This window comes from Callorhinus ursinus, unplaced genomic scaffold, assembly GCF_003265705.2.
Source record: "Callorhinus ursinus isolate GAN/ISIS: 27379988/994484 unplaced genomic scaffold, GSC_fseal_2.0 scaffold1, whole genome shotgun sequence".
NCBI classification, from domain to species: domain Eukaryota; kingdom Metazoa; phylum Chordata; class Mammalia; order Carnivora; family Otariidae; genus Callorhinus; species Callorhinus ursinus.
In genome coordinates, this window is record NW_027397063.1 from 1,819,746 (window position 1) to 1,829,070 (window position 9,325).

Here is a 9,325-nt window from a genome sequence, read left to right on the forward strand (position 1 = left end):
CATGGAATGTTTTTCCATTTCTTTGTGTCTTCCTCAATTTCTTTCATGAGTATTTTATAGTTTTCTGAGTACAGATCCTTTGCCTCTTTGGTTAGATTTATTCCTAGGTATCTTATGGTTTTGGGTCCAATTGTAAATGGAATTGACTCCTTGATTTGTCTCTCTTCTCTCTTGTTGTTGGTGCATAGGAATGCCACTGATTTCTGTGCATTGATTTTATATCCTGCCACTTTACTGAATTCCTGTATGAGTTCTAGGAGTTTTGGGGTGGAGTCTTTTGGGTTTTCCACATAAAGTATCATATCATCTGCAAAGAGTGAGAGTTTGACTTCCTCTTTGCTGATTTGGATGCCTTTGATTTCTTTTTGTTGTCTGATTGCTGTGGCTAAGACTTCTAATAGTATGTTGAATAGCAGTGGTGAGAGTGGACATCCCTGCCATGTTCCTGACCTTAGGGGAAAAGCTCTCAGCTTTTCCCCATTGAGAATGATATTCGCTGTAGGTTTTTCGTAGATGGCTTTTATGATATTGAGGTATGTACCCTCTATCCCTATACTCTGAAGAGTTTTGATCAAGAAAGGATGCTGTACTTTGTCAAATGCTTTTTCTGCATCTATTGAGAGGATCATATGATTCTTGTTCTTTCTTTTGTTAATATATTGTATCATGATGATTGATTTGTGGATGTTGAACCAGCCTTGCAGCCCAGGGATAAATCCCACTTGGTCGTGGTGAGTAATCCTTTTAATGTAGTGTTGGATCCTATTGGCTAGTATTTTGGTGAGAATTTTTGCATCCATGTTCATCAAGGATATTGGTCTGTAATTCTCCTTTTTGATGGAGTCTTTGTCTGGTTTTGGGATCAAGGTAATGGTGGCCTCATAAAATTAGTTTGGAAGTTTTCCTTCCATTTCTATTTTTTGGAATTGTTTCGGAAGAATAGGTATTAATTCTTCTTTAAATGTTTGGTAGAATTCCCCTGGGAAGCCATCTGGCCCTGGGCTTTTGTTTGTTAGGAGATTTTTTTTTTTTTTTTTTATCTCCACAACATTCCATTTATACACAGAACTAAACAGACAAGCACAGAGTCACTATTGCGGTTAGAAGTTGGCAGCATGGGAAAAGGGAGGAACAGGTGGGGAATTGGGGTGTCGTTAAAAAAAATACAGGCCCCCCTAAACTGGGGTGCCTGGGGGGAACTTGGTCTGCTTCAACCCAAGAGAAATCAGAAGATCAAAAGCAGTTTGGGAAGGCCAGAACCGTCAGGGGTGGAGGGAGGAGGAAGGTCCAGGGGGTAAGGGGGGACTGTTTGGCAACTGGGGTGAAGGGATTGCCCTCCCCCTGCTGGGATCCCCCCAGCCCCTCCGGTCTGGCAGGAAGGGGGCAGCCTGCAACCCCCATGGGCAGGTCTGGGGCTGCCAGATGCTCCAGGCAGGGGGCTGGAGGGGGCTCACAAAGGCTTGCCCTCCAGGGAGATGACAGCACTGCCCCCCAGTTTCTCTGCCAGGGTGCAGCGGTCCTTGACCTCCTCATAGCAGTTTGCTTGTAATTCATGCTTGATCCCCGTCAGCTTTTTCTTGATGGCATCCTTGGAGCTGGCATAAATCATTTTGCTCTTAAGAGGTGCAGACTCAGGTGCCCAGAAGATAAACACCAGATCCTCCTTCTTGCTCTCCTTGGTCTCATAGGTTGCGTCATAGAGGGCATAGCGGCAGTCCTTGTCTGGCAGCATCTTGACAAAGGTGGCGTAGGGGTCGTCTACAGTCTGGCCCACATCACCTACCAGGATCTCCTTGCCCTCCTCCAGGATGATGTTCTTCTTGTCCTCGCTCAGGCAGAAGAGTACCGACTTCTTGCGCTTCTTCACCTCCTCTGGTGTCGAGGACTTGCGCATCTTCGTGTCATTGAACACTTTGATGACACCGTCAGAGACCGCCACGCCGGAGGCCATGTTTCCGGAAGCGAAAGAGAGATAGCAAGGAGAGTCAGAAGAGGTGAGAGCCGCTGCAGCTGCTGCCGGGATCCGACTGAACGCCGTTTGTTAGGAGATTTTTGATGACTGCTTTTAATTTCCTTAGTGGTTATAGGTCTGTTTAGGTTTTCTATTTCTTCCTGGTTCAATTTTGGTAGTTGATACATCTCTAGGAATGCACCCATTTCTTCCAGGTTATCTAATTTGCTGGCATAGAGTTGCTCATAATATGTTCTTCTAATTGTTTGTATTTCTTTAGTGTTGGTTGTGATCTCTCCTCTTTCATTCATGATTTTGTTGATTTGGGTCATTTCTCTTTTCTTTTTGATCAGTCTGGCCAGGGGTTTATCAATCTTGTTAATTCTTTCAAAGAACCAGCTCTTAGTTCCGTTGATCTGTTCTACTGTTCTTTTGGTTTCTAGTTCATTGATTTCTGCTCTGATCTTTATTATTTCTCTTCTCCTGCTGGGTTTAGGCTATATTTGCTGTTCTATCTCCAGCTCCTTTAGGTGTAGGGTTAGGTTGTGTATTTGAGACCTTTCTTCTTTCTTCAGAAAGGCTTGTATTGCTATATACTTTCCTCTCAGGACTGCCTTTGGTGTATCCCAAAGATTTTGAACAGTTGTGTTTTCATTTTCATTGGTTTCCATGAATTTTTTTAATTCTTCTTTAATTTCCTGGTTGACCCATTCATTCTTTAGTAGGATGCTCTTTAGCCTCCATGTATTAGAGTTCTTTCTGACTTTCCTCTTGTGATTGAGTTCTAGTTTCAAAGCATTGTGGTCTGAAAATATGCAGGGAATAATCCCAATCTTTTGGTACCGGTTGAGACCTGATTTGTGACCTAGGATGTGATCAGTTCTGGAGAATGTTCCATGGGCACTAGAGAAGAATGTGTATTCCATTGCTTTGGGATGAAATGTTCTGAATATGTCTGTGAAGTCCATTTGGTCCAGTGTGTCGTTTAAAGTCTTTATTTCCTTGTTGATCTTTTGCTTAGATGATCTGTCCATGTCAGTCAGGAGGGTGTTAAAGTCCCCCACAATTATTGTATTGTTGTCAATGTGTTTCTTTGCTTTTGTTATTAATTGCCTTATATAATTGGCTGCTCTCGTGTTAGGGGCATAGATATTTACAATTGTTAGATCTTCTTTTTGGATAGTCCCTTTAAGTAGGATATAGTGTCCTTCCTCATCTCTTATTACAGTCTTTGGTTTAAAATCTAATTTGTCTGATATAAGGATTGCCACCCCAGCCTTCTTTTGGTGTCCATTAGCATGGTAAATGGTTTTCCACCCCCTCACTTTCAATCTGGGGGTGTCTTTGGGTCTAAAATGAGTCTCTTGCAGACAGCATATTGATGGGTCTTGTTTTTTATCCAATCTGATAGCCTGTGTCTTTTGATTGGGGCATTTAGCCCATTTACATTCAGGGTAACTATTGATATGAATTTAGTGCCATTGTATTGCCTGTAAGATAACTGTTACTGTATATTGTCTGTGTTCCTTTCTGGTCTATGCTGCTTTTAGGCTCTCTCTTCGCTTAGAGGACCCCTTTCAATATTTCTTGTAGGCCTGGTTTCGTGTTTGCAAATTCCTTTAGTTTTTGTTTGTCCTGGAAGCTTTTGATCTCTCCTTCTATTTTCAGTATCAGCCTAGCTGGATATAGTATTCTTGGTTGCATATTTTTCTCGTTTAGTGCTCTGAAGATATCTTGCCAGTCCTTTCTGGCCTGCCAGGTCTCTGTGGATAGGTCTGTTGCCAATCTAATGTTTCTACCCTTGTAGGTTACATATATCTTCTCCTGAGCTGCTTTCAAGAATTTCTCTTTGTCTCTGAGACTCGTAAGTTTTACTATTAGATGTTGGGGTGTTGACCTATTTTTATTGATTTTGAGAGTGGTTCTTTGTGCCTCCTGGGTTTTGATGCCTGTTTCCTTCCCCCAGTTAGGGAAGTTCTCTGTTATAATTTGCTCCAATATACCTTCTGCCCCTCTCTCTCTTTCTTCTTCTTCTGGGATCCCAATTATTCTAATGTTGTTTCATCTTATGGTATCACTTATCTCCTAAATTCTGCCCTCGTGATCCAGTAGTTGTTTATCTCTCTTTTTCTCAGCTTCTTTATTTTCCATCATTTGATTTTCTGTATCACTGATTCTCTCTTCTGCCTCATTTATCCTAGCAGTTATTGCCCCCATTTTTGATTGCACTTCATTAATAGCCTTTTTGATTTCGATTTGGTTAGATTTTAGTTCTTTTATTTCTTCAGGAAGGGTTTCTCAAATAACTTCCATGCTTTTTTCAAGTCCCGCTAATATCTTTAAAGTCATGATTTGAACTCTAGGTCCGACATTGTACTATTTTCCGTATTGAGTAGGTCCCTGGCAGACGGTACTACCTCTTGTTCTTTTGGCTGAGGTGATTTTTTTTGTCTTGTCATTTTGTCCAGAGGACAATAGATGAATGAGAGAACAAATTGCTAATAGGTGAACAACGTCCCCAGCAAATATACTCTAAACAAATCAGAAAAAGACCTGAAACCAGGGGAAAAGAAAGGGAAAGAAAGAAAAGAGAAAGTGAAAAGAAAAAGATAAAAACAAACAAACCAGAACAAAAAAAAGAGACAGAATATGATCAAATATGATCAGGCTAGTGCATAGATCAGTGCCACACACTAGATTTTTGCTTTATTTTGGTCTGTTAGAAGAAAGTGCTTCCTAAAATTTTAAAGAAAGAAAGACTTATGTATGTACAAAATAAGGGTTGATACAACGAAGGGATGGAGGATGACTGTAAAGATGAAAGTTATAAAAGATTTTATAAAAGGAATTGATAAGATAAGAAGTTGTTTGCAAAAAGAAAGAAGATTTAAAAAAAAAAAGAAAAACAAGGAGAGAATGTGATCAGGCAGGAGACTAGAACAAAGCCATACACTAGTGATTTAGGGTGTATTTTGATCTGTTAGAAGAAACTGTATCCTAAAATTTTAAAGAGAGAACAACTGATATATATATACCAAAAATAAGGGTATCTACTATGAAGGGATAGAATATGACTGTAAAAATAAAAAATAAAAATGTTTTCTTTTTAAAGGGATTGATAAGATGTTGGTTGAAAAAGGGAAAAAGAAAAATTAAAAAAACAGTTAAAAAATTAACTTTGAAAAACTAATGAATCATGGTAAAATAGCCATGAATTCTCTGTGCAGTATTCCCCTAGCGCTGGAGTTCTCCCGTTCTCCTTGATCGGTAAACTTGGTCTTGGCTGGCTGTTCTTGCTGATCTTCTGGGGGAGGGGCCTGTTGCCCTGGTTCCCAAATGTCTTTGCCGGAGGTGGAATTGCCCCGCCCTTGTAGGTCCGGGCTAAGCAATCTGCTCGGGTTTGCTCTCGGGAGCTTTTGTTCCCTGCAAGCTTTTCGTCCAGCTTTGGAGGATGAGAATGAAAATGGTGGCTTACCAATTTCTGCCTGGAGGAGCCGAGAACTTGGGGCCCCGCTCCTCAGTGCACCCCCAGAGAAAAGCAGTCAGTCCCTCCCGTGTCCCCGGTCTCTGGCCGCACTCTGTGCTCACCCGGCCTGTGACCGAGCGTTTCTATCTCTGGCACCCACTGGGTGTGGAGTCTCCAAACCCAACAGATCCCTGCGGTGTGCTCCCACGCTGTTCCTCCCCGGGGAGGAAGGGAAGTCTCCCTGGTTCTGCCACTTGTTGGGTCCCTGCTGGAGGAGGAGTAGCCCGACTGTGTCGCCAATCACAGTTTATGGCAACCCTGAGCTGAGAGCCCGCATCTCAGCTCCGTCTCTGCAGCCGGCTTCCCCGCTCTGATACCCGGGAGCTCTGCCGCACTCAGGCACCCCCGGTCTTTCTGTGACCCCGAGGGTCCTGAGATCACACTGTCCCATGAGGGTTCCACCCCCCGCTTAGCCACTGGAGCGACGTCCCTCCGCCGAGCCAACTTCTAAAAGGTCCGATTTTGTGCTCCGCGGCTCTAGCACTTGCCAGAAGCAACCGACAGAGGCCCCCTCCCCCACCGTCTATCCTCCCGAATATCGCCTCGGATTCACTTCTCCGCACGCTCTACCTTCCAGTAAGTGGTCGCTTTTCTGTTCAGAGAGTTGTTGCTACTCTCCTGTTCGATCTCCTGTTGAGTTCGTAGGTGTTCAGAATGGTTTGATCCCTATTCAGCTGAATTCCTGAGACCAGACGAAATCCAGGGCTCCCACTCCTCCGCCATCTTGCTCCCTTGGCCTCTTTTCTTATTCTAATTTGATTTCTTGCATGGGCTCTAAGCAGTAACTCAATTTCCTTATGCTGAGAGCTGGAAGGTATCACGCTGAAGAGTCAGCGTCTCCTATACCGATAAACTGTATTTTAAACCAGAGGTCAATATCAATTGGATTTTTATTTTAAAGGGTATTTTTACCACTCTAGCCATCATTCTCGGGTGATGGATCCCATTTAGTCAGAGTTCTCTTTAAAATGTCTATAAATGCCACAGGACACACAATGGCAAAGATAAGATGATATTCCTCGAAAGAATCAGGGTGAATAGTTGCAGTTTTCTCCCTAAGTCTGTTGTGGAAAACATGTTATGATGTGGATTGTGACTTGTCTTGGTAGAAATATGCCTGGTTTGAGAATCAGAAATCCAGGTGACCTCTACTGGACTATGAGACTATGGATTTCTGTTTCTTGACCTGTAAAAGGAAGAGGCTGAGTTAAAAGATTTCTACAGTCCTATTGACTGACATTCTACGTATTTTGTAATTATCATAATGAACAATGCATGCCATTTCATCTCTCAGTTGCTGAGCAAAGCCTGGGGTAAGAAGAGGACACTTCTTTCTGATAGGAACGTGGAAAGGTGTATTTGTGGATAGGCAGGATATGACCTTGACTTTTGGTGCCAGATCTTAATATATATCTTTATTCCTTGCATTGTTCCATTGGGTGAACAAGGGGAGGAGTTAGTTGCATGCCAAAGGAGATTTTCCTTTAAAGAAATTAGGGCTGACCAAACAAGGGATTGGTTGCTATTATCAGACACTAATGGCCCCTGATAAGGTGTAATCAGATAGTCCAAATGGCAGGGTTTAGAGCTAAGTAACCAGGTTCCCTTTATGTAGGAGATACAGTGTGGCTATGCTTGGAATGGATTCTTTTCTCTGTAAATTTTTAATCAGCTCAAAAATTTTCATGGAACAATTTACTCCTTCCCTCCCCCATTACTTAGCTTCTTTTGACCTTGATTAAGTGGAAATGTGAATATATATGTTGATAGTAATTATTCCATATATATGTTCCACAATTACTATCAGCCAGGGAGCTTTTTGCACAAATCACACGACTTCTTATAACTCCACCGCCCCCCCACCCCCCGGCCATAATGGTGAGAGTCTAAAGTGCCACTTGAAGGGCATTTCTTAACCAAGCACATATGTTTTTTGGAACTGGTCCATATTTTTTGAAATATCAAGTTTCAATGTTCTTATCACACACTTCTTTAAAAAATACACTATCTGGCCTTATGGAATTGATGGCACAGACAGCAGAGGGATTCTTTCTGACTCTTTCTGGGGAGATTCCTGCTCTGCATTTTGTCTGTGGACCTCTAATCTGTCCATGACCATGGAGGGGGATTTTTATATATACTTTAGCCTTTCATCCACACCTCACTGCATTTCCTTCCCTGGACTCAAGTTGCAAATGCATGGATAACAGGATCTTTTCTTTCCCTGGGTATTCAATCAGATTCATATCTGGGTTGATATCACTCCTTGCCAGCCAAAGTTAGATGCAAAACCTGGTGAGTTTTCTGGAATCAGATGCAGAGGTGGAGTTTGGTGTGCAGCACATTTTTAGGGAACAACACATATTAAAGGAAAAGGGGAGACGTGATTAAGGAGACACCCACACTTGGAACAGGCCTGATAATACCTCTGCCAACCTGGAAGGGGAGCTGTAGAGGGAATAGTATTGTGAGAGGAGTCCACTTTGACCTGATATGGCTCATCCCCTCGCTCAGTCCTTGGGTGTGGGCTGCCTTGAGAAGCCATGAACTTGGGTGGGTCTTTCTGTAGCTCAGGCAATTCTGAAGGAGTTAACAGCTGGGGGAACCCTTTTTAGAAGAAGGATATGTGTAGGCAGCACATCTCTATGTCCATCATATATCCATCCTTACCAATTACCTGTCCTTTGGGGGAATTAAGTCATATACAACCTCAAGAAGTCTATGGTTGAAGTGTGCCACCAAAGATGCATGGAATGTGCTTAGAATAGTTTGGTGTACTTCTATTACACATTCCCATGGAAAGACTTTTAAACAACTCTGGCTACTTGATTCCTCTAATGACAAGCCTATAGACTGGGCACCCTGGTAACTTAATCATGAATGAGTTAGTGACACACAGTGACCACTTCCTAGTGGTTCACCTTGAGCAAGTTTCTTAACCTCCCAAAGCTATAGTTTCCTCATCTACAAAGTGGGTGAGACTGGTAAGTCCCCCTATCTCATAGGGTTATTGTAAGAATTACAAATGAGAACATCTTACAGGACATAATAGCAGTTCAGTACATGGGAACTGGACTTCAATTTTTTTATGATTATTTTTAAAGATTTTATTTATTTGACAGAGAGAGACACAGTGAGAGAGGGAACACAAGCAGGGGGAGTGGGAGAGGGAGAAGCAGGCTTCCCGCCAAGCAGGGAGCCCAATGTTGGACTCAATTCCAGGATCCTGGAATCATGACCTAGGCTGAAGGCAGACACTTAATGACTGAGCCACCCAGGCACCCCAGGAAGGGGACTTTTGAAAGAATACTTGTTTCTTCTACAAACACATTTGACCATCCATTACAGGTTAGGCATTGAACCACATGCTTTCTTTCCATTATCCTTTTTTTTAATGTTTAAAATTTTTCATTCATTATTTTTATTTAAATATTGTTAGGTATGGGGTAACTGGGTGATGAGCATTAAAGAGGGCAGGTGATATGATGGGCCCTGAGTGATATACTCAACTAATGAATCATTGAACATTATATCAAAAACTAATGATGTACTATACCTTGGCTAATTGAATTTAAATAAAAAAATTTTGTTAATGTACAGTGTAGTATTCATTTCTGGAGTAGAATTCAGTGATTCATCACTTACAACACCCAGTGCTCGTCAGAACAAGTGCCCTCCTAAATGCCCATCACCCATCTAACCCATCCCCTGCCCACCTCCCTCCATCAACCCTCAGTTTAACCCTCATTGTTAAGAGTCTCTTATGGCTTCTTTCTCTCCTTTTTTTCCTTTCCCCCTTCCCATATGTTCATCTATATTCTTTCCTAAATTCCACATATAAGTGAGAT

General features: G+C 42.2%; 1 pseudogene; it reads right to left on the minus strand.

The window, feature by feature from the left end:
• Window positions 1-1,069: 1,069 nt before the first annotated feature.
• LOC112823897 (cofilin-1 pseudogene) lies at window positions 1,070-2,029 on the minus strand (annotated as a pseudogene).
• Window positions 2,030-9,325: the final 7,296 nt, after the last annotated feature.